Source organism: Passer domesticus, chromosome 4, assembly GCF_036417665.1.
Source record: "Passer domesticus isolate bPasDom1 chromosome 4, bPasDom1.hap1, whole genome shotgun sequence".
Lineage (NCBI taxonomy): Eukaryota > Metazoa > Chordata > Aves > Passeriformes > Passeridae > Passer > Passer domesticus.
The window spans coordinates 22,603,108-22,619,817 of NC_087477.1; the positions used below are offsets into that span (position 1 = coordinate 22,603,108).

The 16,710-nt window shown below is 39.5% G+C and overlaps 1 long non-coding RNA gene across 1 annotated transcript in view; it reads right to left on the reverse strand.

The window, feature by feature from the left end:
- Positions 1-1,494, reverse strand: part of LOC135298698 (uncharacterized) — a 40,092-nt gene extending 38,598 nt beyond the window's left edge. Inside the window, exon 1 of the long non-coding RNA XR_010360747.1 lies at positions 1,274-1,494. This is a non-coding gene — a long non-coding RNA (uncharacterized LOC135298698). The remainder of the gene's footprint in view (positions 1-1,273) is intronic.
- Positions 1,495-16,710: the final 15,216 nt, after the last annotated feature.

Below are 16,710 nucleotides of genomic sequence, written 5' to 3' on the forward strand. Positions count from 1 at the left end.
CAAGCTCCTATCCACAAAAGCTATCAACAGATGCCTGCGTGACGCTGTAGAGGAGACCAGCTTCTGTTTCACACTAGACTTATGAGATAGTAAATCACAGTGGCCTTATTTAAACCACTCCTCAGTTCTTTGGACATCATTCAGTAGTTTTTTTTACACCAGGGATTTATCAGAGAGGAAGCTGATATTGGAAAATATATCTAAGTTTTTTATCACTTGACTTATCTTTAGGAAGTGATGGAAAAACACAGACTAGTTTTCACATGATCCAGATCTTTCATTTCCTTGACAGAGGGATTGACTTGAAATTAGAAGCTGAAGCTGAAACTCTCCTCTCTTCAATGCTCAATGCCTTTAAACAAACCTCTTTACTTTCAAAGTTATGAACACCACTTGCAACACCCCATTGTGTATTCAGAGGGTCACTCCTATTTCACCCCAGGCACTGAATTCCAAGGTGAAACCAAGATTCTTTTTCTCTGGGTAGATGCAAAGGAGAAAATACCAATGAGATGTTGTGGTGCACCAGTTTAGTTGTTCTCTTGCACTGGGTGACTGGGAATTTGCACAGAATAGTTTTATATTGCACTGTATAGCTTATCTGGTTTGTTACCCCTTTCCCCCATCACACGGCCTTTCCCTCACCTGTCCCGGTACCACCTGGTGGTCTCTCCCCTGGGTTACCCCTCCCCTCGCCACTCCTCACTGGTGTCCCATTGGCTGTGGATCTCTCTCTCTCTCTGTCCCCATCTCAGGGTATAAAAGCTCCCTGCCACCAGGGAATGCTCTCTTTCCTCCCATGGGTTTGCCCACCTGATGTGTGTCTTGGAATAAAGGACAGCGTTTCCCACGTGGAGGAGAGCGCTTCTCTAATCTTTTACCTCCGTCTATGAATTATCGTGTGGGCAAGGGTCTGTAGCTAGCCGGAGTGGACCCCAACAGCCCAGGCAACACGTTTCTTCAATGAGATATTTTCAAGAGGTAAAAAACCTAAACTTTACTGACAAAGTTTAGAAAATTAAGGAACATTGGCAAGAGTACAGACAACATAATATCACTTATCAGAGCATAGCCCACTGGACATAGAAAATCTTTAAACTCATTTGATGTTACATTCTGTGGGAAGACAGTAAGAAGAAGAAGAAGAAAGGGAGAGAAACAGAAAGACTTCTGGAAAGGAAAGTTGTAGAAAAACAGACATAGCTACCAACTCCTGGGTTCCAGTGATGTAGATCTCCAAGATGAAGGCAGGGTTAAAGGACAATGTGCTTACCTCGTGGTGACCCTTCTTAAACCTTTATGGCCCATCCTGGGCCTTCCTCCCTGGTGGGATTTCTGCTCACCTGGCCACTCAGGGACTGGGTTAGGCAACACTGGGGCTGCTTCTAGTGTGTTCTGATTGACAGACACTGCGGGACTGGGGGCTGCTGGGGGCAGGGCACAACCATACCCTAGCAAGGCCTACCCTCTCACAGGCCCCCAAGATGTCTCAGAACAGATCATCTTTTCCAGTTTCTGACAACTCCCCCAAGCCAAACTGGAACAGGGAGCTGAATTCAGAATATAGGAAGAGAGCACCTGGTATTTATAACTTTGTGGGCTTCCTAGCATTTAATTCACGTGATGTATGCCTTGGAATTCAAGGGTTTGAAAGAGAATTTATTATTTATCACAATGACGCTTGAGAAACTCTCCTTCCTAGCACTTCATCAAGATGCTGCAGTGTGAGCTGCCTGGATTTCAAGAATATTCTAACCAGGATTTAAATATTTATGCAATCTTTTACTTCAAGATTTCTAATGTACTTACCAAATTAATATAAAATAACTGTTGTTGCTTTGTTGTTGTTATTATTGTTAAAAACATAATATATTTATTGGTTTGATTTTTGCCAGGAAACCAATTGTGATACATTATTATCATTCCTAGAACTGTTACAGCAATAGCAAATGGAAAACATGCCATCCAGAGTTATTTACTTTCTGAAATAGGCAAAGACACATTTTCAGTGTCAAATTACTTTTGACATTTAATGTGAAAATCAAGCTACCTTATAGTTAACTATCTTGGGGTAATAATGATAGAGCACCAAAGCATTTTATTTCTAGCAATGAATTTTTTGGGTTGCCTTAAGTAAATGAAAATACATCTTATGATCAATACCTCATATTTGGAAACTGTCTTTTGTTAATCCGTCTTTGGTCTGTTCAAGGGCTGAATCCTCTGCACATTCTGTTTGGGATTGGGGTTTTTTGTCAGGAGAGCTAGCTAAAATGTTAAGATATTTAAATATATGTTCCAGTTATTTTCATATTTTTTAGCAGTGGAAGAAGTCTTCCAAACAAAACTTTTGACAAAGTATGTTTCACACTAAAATAATGCATGAACTTGTGCAGAATATGATTTGTTTTGGTGAAAACTCCAACCATGCTCAAGTTATACCTCATGCCCCCCATTGTCCTGGGGGTACATAGTCTTAAATTTTTAAGTCTGTTTTTGAAAGCTGTTAGACATCAAGTACCTGAAGTTATTGATTTCCTGTAAATTCAGATGTCTTATATGCATTTGTGTTCCCTCCTGGTCTGAACCCTACAGTATTTGTTGTACCTTAACTAAACAATTGGTAAATAATCAACAAGATTTGAGGTAGGACCACAGACCAATATTCAGACAGAATTTGCCATTGAAGACTGTAAGATTCTGGCCGATGTGATGGAGCACTTGGGAGTTGGTTTCTAAGCAAGGCACTGCTTTAAGTACAAGGAGCGACGGAAAACAGGGCCAACTGTGTGTGTACACCACTAGAGCAGTTCTTAAAGAATTTATTTTACCTAAGTGTTGAAACTTCCGCAATGACATATTAGGCAACAAATCAGTACCTCAAGCAAAAAAGTGTTATACTTTGAGCTTCATTAGTATTGAGATCAGTTAGGTGCACAAGGGAGTTTCTTTGTCTAGGAGAGGCCATATTAAGAAGCTGGGCACTTAGAATGAAAGATGTATATAAATTAGCTATATAACATTTTCACACAAAATTCTTTATCTGTAATGGCAACAATTTTAATTAAAAAGAAAAAAAAAATTATAGCCATCCTCTTTTGATTGTTTCTTCCATCAGCATTTACTGCAGCTATGAAACAGATTAATTTCACATTTTAGCATCATAAGCCCAGATGACATCCATTTGCTGTATCTCACAAATGAACAGTTCCCATCAACAATTTTAATTTATGCCTATTTCACACAAAATTTGCTAGTCATGCATATTACCCAGCTTAAAAGTTCACTGGGCCTGTGCAAGAACATCAATACTACATCAACTTGCATAGGATTGCAAACAGAAACTTATCTCATGTGAGCAATAATTCTTTTCTGACCCAGTCTGTGTTGTGAACAATAAACAATACACACTTGACCCAGTTTGTGTTGCTTTCTCAGTTAGTAGTTATGGTTTTAATTAGCCATTGCTTTCACAGAGTTTTAGTTTGTTTTTTGGTTTGCTCTTTATAAAGCAGAGATGGCATACAGTTTAACTAACCAAACCACTGAAGCACAGGCAAAAGGAAGAAGCTATATGTGTTTATGTTAATCTCTTCAGAGACCAGGATTATTTGGATTAGAAGGAACAGCCATTCAAATAGCCTTTTCCTCATCCAGGGACAACTAATCATCTAACCCAAAATACTAGACCATTAAAAAGAAAGTCAACTCTCTACTAACAAAGAATGTGTTTCAACTGCAGAAAATCCTTTCCCCTGTGGAAAAAAAATAATTTCACCAGTTTAGAACAAGATTTAAAGTGTGAATGACACGTTGACACATGGTAAACTGGGTCAAATTTTAAATATATTTCATAAACCAATTAAAATTCTCATGAAAATGAAAAGCCAAGTGTTGTGGTTTGACAAATGCCAAACGCCAGACCCTCACAAAAGTAATTCACTTACCCTCGTTCGTTACAGTTGGGCAGAGGAGAGAAAAAAAATGAATGAAGGGTTCATGAGTTGAGATAAGGACTGGGAGAAAAAAAACATTCTAAGGGTAAAATAGGTTCAAATTTAAAGGTATAAAATAAATTTATTATTAATAGAGTCAGAGGAGGATAATAAGAAGTAAAACAAGTCTTTAAAATACCTTTTTCCTCCCGAGCCTCTCCCTCCTTCTTACCAATAGCACAAGGAGACAGGGCAAGGGGGTTTTGGTCAGTTCGTCTCTCAAGACCTTTTTCCATTCATTCAAGAAGAGGAGTCTTTTTTCTGCTATACTGTGGAATCCCTCCCACAGGCAAACAGTCTTCCCAAAACTGTTGTGGTGTGGGTCACTCATCCGTGGAGTGCAGGACAGGCTGCTCTAGTTTGGAAGCAAGGGCCCTCTCTTGCTGTCTCTGGAAGCAGGGGCCCTCTCTCTCCATTCAGGTCTCCCACTGGATCACAGCTTTCTCTGACATCCACCCGCTCCAGAGTGAGCACTTTTCCCAAGGGCTGGAAGCAGATTTTGGCACCTCCACTTCATGCATTACAAGGGAACAGTTTGTTTTATGATAGTCCTCACTACAGCTTGAGAGAAATTTCTGCTCCAATGCTTGGAGCACTTCCTCCTCCTCTTTCTTTTCCATGACCCTGGTGCCACCATGGTTTCTCTTACATGTCTTCACTTCCTCCTCTTCTCTGACTAGAAGAAAAACTACTGCTTGTAGGTACCATTGCCAACAAGTTCCAGCAATTCAAAGATTCTTGCAAGATGCCCCGGCGCCAATGTTAAGATGAGTAATGAGATTACTGGTTCTCACAATTAAGAGATTAATATTGTGTGTATGTTAAGAGAAGTTTTGTTGATGTCTGGTTATATTGTTGTAGTTTGTTTTTTGGACATCCTCTGTTCTCCCCATAATCCCCTTTCCCCTCTCTGCCTTGTTTCCACTGGGCAGCCTGGGTTGTCTGGAACATGTAGACAGAAGGCGCGTACCTGTACCCCTTACAAAGCTTCTTGCTGGGGAGGTGTGGCATGACAACACCTGACCACCAATCAAGTTGCAAGAAAGTATCCACCAATAAACAGAAAAGACCCCATTGGAGGGGTCAGTGTGGCCTGATGTAATCCCAGGGATATAAAAGGCAGAAACAGCCATTTTGTAGGTGAGCTTGTGGATGCCAGGTTGCCTGCTCCTAGTGTGCACTGTCCCTTTTCCTTATTCAGTCCTTTTGTTAAGGTTTTTAATAAACCTTTTAACTTTTTTAAATGAGTGACATTTCTCACAGCTAGGAAGTTGATCTCATGTAGGTTCCATGGTGGGGAGGTGCTTGTCATGCTTCCGCTACCAGCCAGGCAGCCCTGCCACCATCGCATGGACAGCAGCAGCTGAAGCAACACTGGTGCTATTTAATGCTTCTCTTCATGCAGGGCACTGGCAGGGTGAAGTTGCCCCCCCTGCCCCTGCCCTTTCGTCCGCAGTGCAGCTAGCTAGGCAGGTCGCAGGCTAGGCAGGCAAGGCGCGGCGCAGGCTGCACCAAGATGGCTTCGGTACCTCCCCACCCTTGGGAAAAAAACTGTGCGTGCAGTGTTTTGATTTTCTTCTTGAATATGTCATCACAGAGGCATTACCAACCTCCCTAACGGGGCCAGCAGCAAGTCCATCTTCAAAGCCATCAGAGATTGGCTCTGTCGAACATGGCCGAAGCTTCTAGCAGCTTCTCACAGAATCTACCTGTGTCCCTCCCCTGCTACCAAAAAATCTGGTTATGCCAAATCAGCACACCAAGAAAAATGGAAGATGATGAAGACATCTCTGCTGGAATGTTGTGTCAAAACTGCAGTAAAATAATTTAAAAGTTGTCTGTCTGTAAAAATGATGGATCTATATGCCTAAGTACTCATGATTTTAAATCATAGCTATTGAACAAAAGTGCTTTTCTTCTTTTTAATGAGTACCTAACTCATTAATAAGTTAGCTACTTAGGTTTAAAATTCTTCAGTCTAACAGAAACTAAAACAGTATCAACAGCTCCTAAATGGGCACATTACAATTATATTTCCCCTTCAAGGACTATTAACTAGACAATGAAAAGAGAGGGCTGGCTTTATAAAATAATTCATCCTCTATATCAAAGTCTAATTCAGCTAACGTGTTCCTTTATTTTACAAGTGGGTATGGTGCCCTAGTGACTTCTGACTTCCAGAAACTGCAGCATTTGACTGTCCTATTTCCTCCCATTGTCTCTTAGGCAGAGTCTGTACTTCTCACTGGAATAATTTTTATCTAAACAAATATCTAGAACTGTATTTGCCTTTGAAAATGTGTTCTGATGAACATTTATTATTATTATTATTATTACTATTACAATTATTTTTTTTATCCTTAGCACGAATACCAAAGTAGAAGCAAGCTCTGGGTTTATTCCATGCCTTAGCCACCTACACACTTCCTAACTAAACTTTCAGGGCCTATTTCCAAAATCCTGGATCAAAAATGAAGCACAATGTAAAATTAGAAAGTTTTACTCAAGCCAAGATTTCACTTATTGTGATGGATTCTTTATTATAACCTCTGAATTAACCAAGGGAAAATGGAAAATCATAGATTTCCTTTCCTGATTTGTAAGGGACCCACAAGTAATCAAATAAAACAGTGCCCTAATCCTAATTAAACCTTGAGCAGTTTCATTGCTATGTCCTTCCAAGGTTGAGGAAAATACAAGTTGCATGTACAACTGGCCAAAATACTGTTTTATTCAAACACACTCCATCTTATTGCATTTAAGAGCTCTGTATTCAAAATCTTGAGGTTTCTAGGGTTTGGTATGATGTTCCCTGTGGGGCAAGTATATTTATACATATATAAATGCATGTGTTTACATATTGAGAGCAGAAGATAAGTATTCAGTAGCTTCCTTTCATATCAATTTGATTTCTAATTGCATTGTGAAAACTATGATCAAGATATTTAACTGTAGCATAACACAGTTTAAACTAAAGATTGGGAATACTTTTAGGGAGAGATTTGAAGTAGAAAAATCTAAGTTTAATAAAATTATTCATTTAAAATAGAATTTCATGTAATTTACAGAACGAACTCGGGCAAAGCAGTTTTGTGTCTGAGTCAATTCAACATTTTGTACTACAATATCCCAGCATCTCCTTCACTGAAATGGGATTATTTCAGATTACAAATGACAATTTCAAAATTACACTAAACATCAGTATGGAAACTGTGACACTTATTTTCAGAATAAAATTATCCATTTCCATAGCTTTTTAAATTTCCATTTATTCTAGATACAATACCATATTTTTGTATTAAAATCACTAAAAGGCTGAGTAGCATAAATTTTCTTCCTACCCAATACATTTTATAACTGGTTCAAAACTGCTTAGACATAGAAATAATTTTAACTAGGGTTGAGAAGTAAATTGAATGACTGCTTGTTGAGGGCAAGGAATGATATAAACTGCCTCTATTCATGTTATGAAGACTATACAGAGCTTGAAATTAGGTAAGTACAATTCCACTGCTGAAGTAAAAGTTTAAGGGCTACTATTTATTGTAGACATTGATCAAAGCAGTGAAAAATGCCTATAGTGCTATCAGACACCATCAGAACTCTGAATGTAGATGATGAAGTAAACACACACGCACACACGCACACACAGAGGATTTCTTTCACTTCCCCAAGCATCCAAAATCGTGACCAGGAACTAACCTGATATATTTCTATCAACGACAATTGAAACAAGTTCAAACAGCTCACATTTCTCTTGCATATGTGCACTGAAACAACAAGAAGCAAGATGCAATACAGAAAATACCCTTCAGGTAAAAGGAAAAAAAGTCTTCACTGGAATGGTCTGTGATGGACATCCCTTAATAGGAAAAAAGCACTTAAGATTCAAAAATGTTCATTGATTAAAATTAATGACAACATTCAGAGAGTTCTCAATCAATCAGAGAGTTTCATTAATAAATTATACACTTGACATGGAAATTGGTTTGTTAGTCCCTGGCTTACGATACAGGAACACAGGAGTGGGTTTGGGATAAAAGAGAATAGTAAAGGGAAAATAGAAATTAAGCTCATGATAGGAAGGGTTGGATAAAGGTGGAAGGTGGAAGGGAAAAGAGAAATTGAACAGGTTATTTTAAAAGGGAGAGATTAATTAAAGAAAGGGAAAGGAAAAGGGGGAAAATAAGAAAAAAGAGAGGCAAAAAGGTAAATCCCTGCTCCAGTGTCAATCCAGCTGATGGCTTACCAATCCTGGTCTCAGCATCAGTCCAGGCAATAAGTGGCAATCCAGCTGCATTGGTCTGGCTGATGAGATGTTCAGGGGCTGGAGGGGACTGCTCAGGTGTGGGGTTGTGGGGGGGCGTACCTCTATATGGACAGATTTCACTGACCCAAAGACAGGTTTCTCACTTTCTATGCTAATTAGTTATCATGCATTGTCTGTTCTTTCACATATTTTGGGCATGGGTTAGAGAGCTTCAGGGCTCTTGGGTCATCCCAGTCCTGCCTTACAGTCCACGTCCACTTCCTGCCAATCATTTCTGCACTTCTGCTCTACTGTGTTGTGGGTCTTTCCTGTGAAAAAGTGCTGCCCTATTTCCACCTGGCCTCCCTTAACCAGCCAAAACTTAGTTTTTCTAACAGTATTTTAGTAATAATGGTCCTTGGTTATTACCAACCATCCTTGTCTGTTATTACTAAGAGTTCCTTGGCTCCACAGCCACCCAGTTATCAGTGCTTGACACACACATTTGCCAGTTATCTTCCAGGCGTTGAGAGCTCAAAAAGATCTTACTTTGGACCTGCTTACTGGGTCTCAAGAGAGTTGGCCTTAGTCACAGAAATTTTGCACCCTGGCCAAACTTCAAGTTGGTAACTTTTATTAATGGTTTGGCAACAGAAATATTCTACTTGGGTTATTATTCAGACAAGAAAAAAAGTTTATAAGGCTGCTTGTTAAAAACCAGGTGCTCATTAGACAGCATTCATTTTGAGAACAGACAGTTTTTCTGATAAGCTGGAGAGAGGCTTTGTCCAGTTGCAGTTTGTCAAGGCTGAGGCCTAATGAGAATTTCTCAGATAACAGTGCAACCTGAGGGGGATGTTGTGACTAAAGGCAGCTTCTCTAGGCCTATACATGGTCAAACACCAGAACAGCTTTCCCAAAGCAGATAAGGAAATCCCAGACTTCGAAATTTTAAAGCTCAACTGACAAAGCTCTGAGCATTTTCACCTAATTTCCAAATTGTCCTGTCCTGAGCAAGAAGTTGGACTGCGAAGTTCTCTCCAACAACCACCTTTCTCTAATTCCAGGATTGTTATTACCTTAAAAAAATGCTAATACCAGCATATAGCACTTTCCAGCAGGTTGTTACCACACAGCTCTGAGAAAATAAAGCAACAACTTGACAGAAAAAGGAGGAAAAAAAATCTGATCTTTTTCTCTCCAGCTGATCTGTCTTAATTTGCCATGGGGAATTTCACTTTCTGCTATGAGAGGCTATCCTTTGCTTGAGTTTATTTAATTGGAACCACAACAGCAGAGCAACATCTCTCAACTTTTTCCTTCCCAAGACCTGCCTTCTGTACGTATTTTCTGGTAAATAGAGAATTGTTGAGGAAGAGAGGAGCATGCAGCACTGTTAGAACACTCCACAGCAGGTTGAACATGAGGCCACTGATGAAATGTTTGGCATTTTACCCTCACAGCAGTACCCAGTGGCACCCAGGCACCACTGAAACATTAACCCACTGCAACATCCAACTGTCATGTGGCATGATTCTCTAATTATTGTCTCCGGTATTTGCTACCTCACAGACCTTTAATTAATCTGAAAATTTCACCAAGGATTTTACATCAATGTCTGGATCAATCATGGAAATATAAGGCAGGTGCATCTGGCCTTATGTTATACTTCTCTGCATGTGATTTCTTGGACATCCCGTCTGGCCACTCTGACTCTACCTGTTCTAGTTGGTTTTGGAGAGACTGTTCATTAGTCTTTTCGGGATTTCCTTCTCCCAACCTTGTGACCAAACTGCCTATCTCATGAGTGGATGCTTCTGCCCACCCTGGTTGGAATAGGAGGAAATCCTGGGTGAAATTCTTGGACTAAATCGAGCGTGTCTCACTCTACAAGTTTCTGGTTTGCCGACTACTGCCTTTACTGGATCCTACTTTCACCCAAAATTAATCCACTCCTTGCCTACCTCTCCCCTGGTCAACATTTTGCATCCTCAGGCAGTGGTATCTCCTGCAGGGCAGGAGGTGGTACCACCCAGGATAGTAGAAAGCCTGTATTTTCCCTTGTAATTGTAATGTCATTGGTTTCAGAGAATTAGGAAGCCCTCTTATTAACAGGGTCATCTGGTCAACATCTACTCTCAACATCATAGGTGATTCTTATAAAGGGGTTAAGTTTGTTTATGCTACATAATGCAGTATTTTAAAATTGAAATATTATGTGATACTAAATTCAATGCCTCAGAGAAATCAAAGTAACTAATAGTGACACATATATCTTCATCAACCAGACCATGAACTCTGCTGAAAACAAAAGCTGACCTGTCTGAGAAGAGGCTCCATAGTGACAAGCCTAATTATATTTATATTATCTAATTGTTATTTAACAGACTCACAGAGTAGCCATTTCATTATTCTACCTTGGATTAGCATCTGGCTACTGTGTACAGCTCCAGTGACTCATTCTTGTTAACCAGCAAAACTATCTTGCCTGTCCTGAATATCTTTTGTCAGTTTTCCAAAGAGCATAGATAAATACCACAGCTAGACCAGCTTCCTCAGTTCCCTACGGTCTCCCTTGATACATTTGTAGAAAAATAATATGGTTTGGGTTGAAACAGTCCTTAAATTCTTCTGTTTCCAATGTCGCCAGCATGGGTAATGGCACCTTCCACTAGACCAGGTGGCTCAAAGCCCCATCCAGCCTGGTCTTGTACATTGCCCAGGAAGGAACATCCACAGCTTGGCACATACCACAGCCCTGTAAAAAGCCACACTTAATAGGGAAGGGGAGATTATCCACAGGACTAAATAAAAGCAGTCATTTCCTATAACTTCTAAAGCCAGCTCTTGTAGATTAGGTAGAGCTGATTCTTCTACCTGGGAACTGGTTTCAAAGCAATGGATTGATTTGTCCCCATGACTTGTCATCTGGGCTGCAATAACAGTTTGAGTATGGAAAACTTGTCTGTAACCTCTGAAAGGATCCTTTCACACTCCCAACATGCTAAAAGCAGTGCCAGATTTGTGTGGGTCTCTGTGGGGAGAGATAAGATAGAATTGAGTTACAGGCTGTGGGATGTGGCTGCAGAACGCCACGACAGCACAAAGAAGTTTGTCTCTGCCTGACCTTGTGGGAAGGAGGTAGGAGCTACAACACAGCACACCCCTATGGAAAGGAGGCTGCCAGAAGTTGCTGAGCCCCAGAATAACAAGTGATCACCCCATAGAAGGACATTGGGAAAGAGTGTTGCTGATGTGGCGATGTGTGATAGGATGCTGAGTGTGAATTACCATATAAAGAAATACTGTGTCTTGAAGAAGTGTTTAAAACCAGCTTGTTTCTTTGAATAAATAATTCAGGTTCCCTGCCGGTCTGAGTCTGTGCCTTGGTCATTTGCGGGTCTCCCAGGAGTTTTAGGATTATTCTTTTGGTCCATTTAGTTCCAAGGGGACTAAGGTGCTTATTCCAACTTTTCTGAAAGAAGCATATCAGAATTTTAAAGCCCTGTACACATGAAAATTACTATTCTCCTGACACTTAGAATCATTTTCAGCTTATTTCTCAGTTAAAACCATTAAAGCCCTGCTTCCAGCCTGCAAGTTATTTTGAAATTCAAATCCTGTGACTTTTGAAGTAGAATTGTTTTACAGCTGTCAGGAAATATAGAGACAGAGTTGTTTCTCCCAAGTCACACAACAACTTAGTATGACACCAAGAATAAATATTTCTTTATGGGTCAGATCATGAACAATTTATTTTTTCATACACTTACAGACATATAAGCAGTCATGTTTTATAGGAAGGATGTTTACCCTGAAGAAGGACGACAGAAAAATGGAGTGCTTCAAGATCTGATCAACAATAAAAAATGTTCATATAATGTAGCTTCATAGAGACCAGCACAAGATTCATGTTTAAAGCTGCTATTAGAGTAAAAATATCCTTTCCTTGGATCCTTTATGAATTTAAGATGAAGAAAAAGAAAATCTCAACAAGAGGAATAGAGAATTCAGATATTTATGCAAAAGGATGGATTAGATTTCAGCGTTCACTTTGCCCACGGTACACTTCAGAGAAATTCATGACATAAATATGCATGTGTTTGTGCAAATAGGCATAAATCCCACACAGCATTATAACTGCCATTTTCATTTTGAAATGTGGGGGGAAAGACAAATATCTCTTCACTGTTCTCTTTTTCTATACTACCATATATGACACTTGCTTTTAAAAGTTTTTTGGCTCCCAAGAAACTTCAATATCTTAACTGTGCTATTAGGAGCCATCAAAAAACTCATTTTGACAGCCAGCTTGGTAGCTTTACACCCTACCTCTGAGTGGCAAGAATTCAGGTATCCACTAACTGTCTGTGACAACTCTCATACACCTGCTGCTAAGCCCATCATGGCAAGAAACAAGGTCTGATGTGAAAGCTCTCTCCTAATATGAAAAAATGATGTTCTGAAGTTTGTAATGAAACTGCTGCCTGCAGCAGTGGAACCACACTAAGCAGGACAGGACAGGACAGGACAGAGTCATTGTACAAGCAGTAGTCAAACAGCCAAAGGAAATTTCCATCAGAGGAAGATACCAGCAGCATGTGTCAGCATATCATGGCATGTGCCAGCACAGCTTTACAGCTTCTTTTTCCCCACTGGAAGTCATGAAGTGTGGGAGCTTGTCCTGGAGGGAACAGGCTGCAAACTGGCCAGAGAGCCAATTAAGAAGCTACAACTAATGACATCCAGACAGCTTTTATATATATATTTGTCGGCCCCACTTTGGGGTCTTCTGAAGCAGCCTCTTTATGTTTTGTTTTGGGCCCTTGTTTGTACCTTTTTATTTATATAATAAACATCTTCAGTTTTGGCGCTTCAGTTGAGCCCAGCCCTTCCTTGTTGCTGTGCCACATGACCACACCGTCACGGAGCTCCCAGAACCAGAGTTTCCCCGTGCACCCTGGGGATCCCTCAGGGTGTTGTTGCCAGCCCGTCTCTGGCCACTCCGCTGCTGGCTGGGTCAGAGAGGTCACCAGAAGTCAGACACACGCCACAGCAATGACGTAAACTAGGTTCTGAAATCAGCCTTGGCCACCTCATCACCCCGTTGCTGCATACGCAGTGAGAGCATAAACACTGTGGACATTCATGTGTCATGCCTGAAAATGTTCACGGCCAAGTTTGATGGGGCTTTGAGCAACCCAATCTGGTGAAAAATGTCCCTGCCCATGACAGAGAGTTGGAATGAGATAATGTGTAAGGTCCCTTCCAACCCAAACCTTTCTGTGATTCTGTGATTTGCTTAGGGCACCTATGTATGCCAAGCAGTATGTCTGGGGACCGTGGAAGACTTCAGTCTAAACCTCACCTGCTTAAGTGAGTCAATAAGACAACTCAGTTGTGTTACAGAGAACACAAGAGAACTGGATTACAAATAATTAAAGCTTCTTTCTTGTATATGAAATACGTTTGTACATACACGTTTCTGGTTTGGAAAAACTAGTTCAGTGTCTGCTGTATATGGGTTCAGGCTTTAAAATTACTGTATCGTGCTGAATGAAAATTTTTAAGTTTTTTAAATCTTGCAAATAATATAGTATTTCAACTGTACTACTTTCAACTGTTCTCCATCCCAGTTCTGAGTCCAAGACCAGACTTTTGATATTATAAATGCCTGTATATTCTCTCAATTATTTATCTTTCTGTGTGTGTTGATTCAGAATTCAGTCTGAACTAACTCCTCCTCCTGAAAGTTTAATGGGACATTAACTGGCAGCTCTTGGGAGAATAGTGGGCTCTGACTGCAGTTTTAGCTTGAGGCTCTGCCAAACACCTCCCCCAGCAGTCAGTATCTTACAGCAACTGCCAAGTAATTTCTACTATAGGCACTATAAACTGATTTTCTCTACTTTTCAGCAAAATAATTCTTATTCTTTTCCATGGGTATAGCATCACCCTGATGTTCAAAACATACATGGATTTGCAAGACATTCCCCACATCTTTTTCTCACCACTCTGAGATCAAATTATGAAATGTACAGAAAGCATATAAAGCAAATAAATAAATAGTAAAAATAAATATTTATCTTCTAACATTCATTTTCTGACATTTGTTCAATATCACCCCAATTTCTTCCATTTTCTCAATTAATAAAAATATTAAGAATTTTAAAATACCTCTACTCTTAGTTCCAGATTGAGGATTTTTTTTATATATAATAGTAATTTCTGAAAATCTTAGAGATTACTACATCTGTAGATGAAATGCTAGCCCCTAAATCTTTGAAAGCGAGTCTAAAATCTACTGACTTTGAAATGAACACTATTAGACCTTTTAAATAATCTTCCATTAATTTCAGATCACATTTGCTATAAGAAAGGAAATAACATTTCAGGAAAGTTTGATGCTTTATGTTTTATCTGGTATGTGTACAAAGCCTAAGAAAAGCCAGTTAGCCAGTTTTTGAAACCTATTCTGAACAATTCTAAAGACAGAATTTTAATTTGTGAGCTATTCAGAACTTCCACCAACATTTTCACTGAATGTAAAATCCACCTTTACTGATAGAAACATAAAAGTGGAAAACAAAGCTCAAATCTTTCAACCTGCTTTTACCTCTGTAAATGTCAGAGGTTTGGCACAGTTGTAGTTGCATCCTGAAGCTAATTAGAACTTCTCAGTTTTTCCTTGAGGTAGCATTTAATAGAGCACTCCTCTGCAGTGTCTTTTAGCTTCTGAAATAAACAGCAACTAGAAAAACAGTTCCAGTAGGGATAGAAAGAGCCACCAGAAATAAAGCAGTACATTTTGAATGTGAATGTGGGTCATGCAAGAAAGTTCATCCCAGTATTATGACACTTACTTTTTGGAGTTATGCCATTAATAAATTCACTTTTTCAGAACATGAAAAACAGAGACTAACTTTTTACTTTAAAAACAAATGAAGTTTCATACTTTCTTTGTATGCAATGGCTTTAAATCACATTTTAAAATATGATACTTTTTCATTAGAGACAGAATAGAATTTCAAATACCATATTTATATACATTCTAATCTTTCCTTATTATGTTATAAAGCTCTGACTCCTTAATATCTCATCACACATCAGTGCACAGTTTTTAACAAGCCTTTCCCAATTAATAAGGCCATTCCCCTACCACAATCACAACATCCACCAGCTCTGCAACTGTTCTAATTTGTAAAGTAGTTCATATCCCTCCCAGATTCCATATCTGGATCCAGATATTCACTTACATCTGAATCAGCAGAGCAGCATACGGAGAATGTTTTGGCTGTAAATCAGAGACAGATGGAATACAGTGAGAATATATTGTCTACTATCTACTGATGGGTTTAACATTCAGCTCTCAGGTTTCTTTATTATCTGCATGTTTTCTGCACTCCTCAGGGTAGGAAAGAGCAAAAGAAAATGGAACATGTTCTCATGGAATGCAAGGAACGCAAGGAACATGGGGTATCCTGATTTTGGAGAGAAGATTGGAAGGGTAAAAGGGAGAGAACTGGTGGGTTGAGGTAAAGAAAGTTTATCAGGGAAAGCAAAAGCCACACACACAAGCAAAACAAAGCAAAACAAGGAATTAATTCAGTGTTTCCCATGGCCAGACAGGTGTTCAGTCATCCCTGGGGCAGCAGGTCCCCATCACAGGTAACAGTGACCAGGGAAGATACCACCATCAGCCTAAATGTCCTCTACTTCCTCCTTCTTCCCTTCTCTTTGTATACTGAGCATGATGCCATACTGTCTGGAATATCTCTTTGGTCCCTTGGAATCACTCATCCAAGCTGTGTCCCACTTGCCTTCTCAAGCACCACCAGCTCCCTCCCCAGCATGGCTGGGATGGAGAGCAGGAAAGGCCTTGCTCAGCAATAACAAAAACATCTCTGTGTTCTCAACCCTGTGTTCAGCACAAATCCAAAACACAGCCCCATACCTGCCACTGGGAAGAGCCCAATATTGTTCCAAGAAATTGGAACAATTTCAAAACTGGAACAACTGGAACAATCCACTGTTCCTAGAAATTGTTTAGAAAATAAAAGTTTGCAGTCTTAAAACTTTTCTGAAATACTAAAATTGTTCCATTGCCTCTTTCTCCCCTGGTCTTATTTAAGTACCACATAATTTTTTTTGTCATTTTAGCTGATGAAGATATTTTTACTTTTCTCTAAGACTCATTTGGAAAAGTGAGGCTGGTTTCATTATGATTTACAAAGCTTTAAAAATATTATGACTTAAGTTAATAAAACTGATTTGATATTGTTGAACAAAGCCTAAAGTAATGTGATCAAGCAGAACTTGTGAGACAGGAATTTTATTAAACTGCCTACACTTTCTTCAGTAACTTACTTAATTATAAGAATTTTGGATAGCATGCTTTCTAAACTTCAGCTCTCTTCCAAAAGCTCTAGAATTCAGTTTTTCACATATTGAAATTTCCTTTCTTCT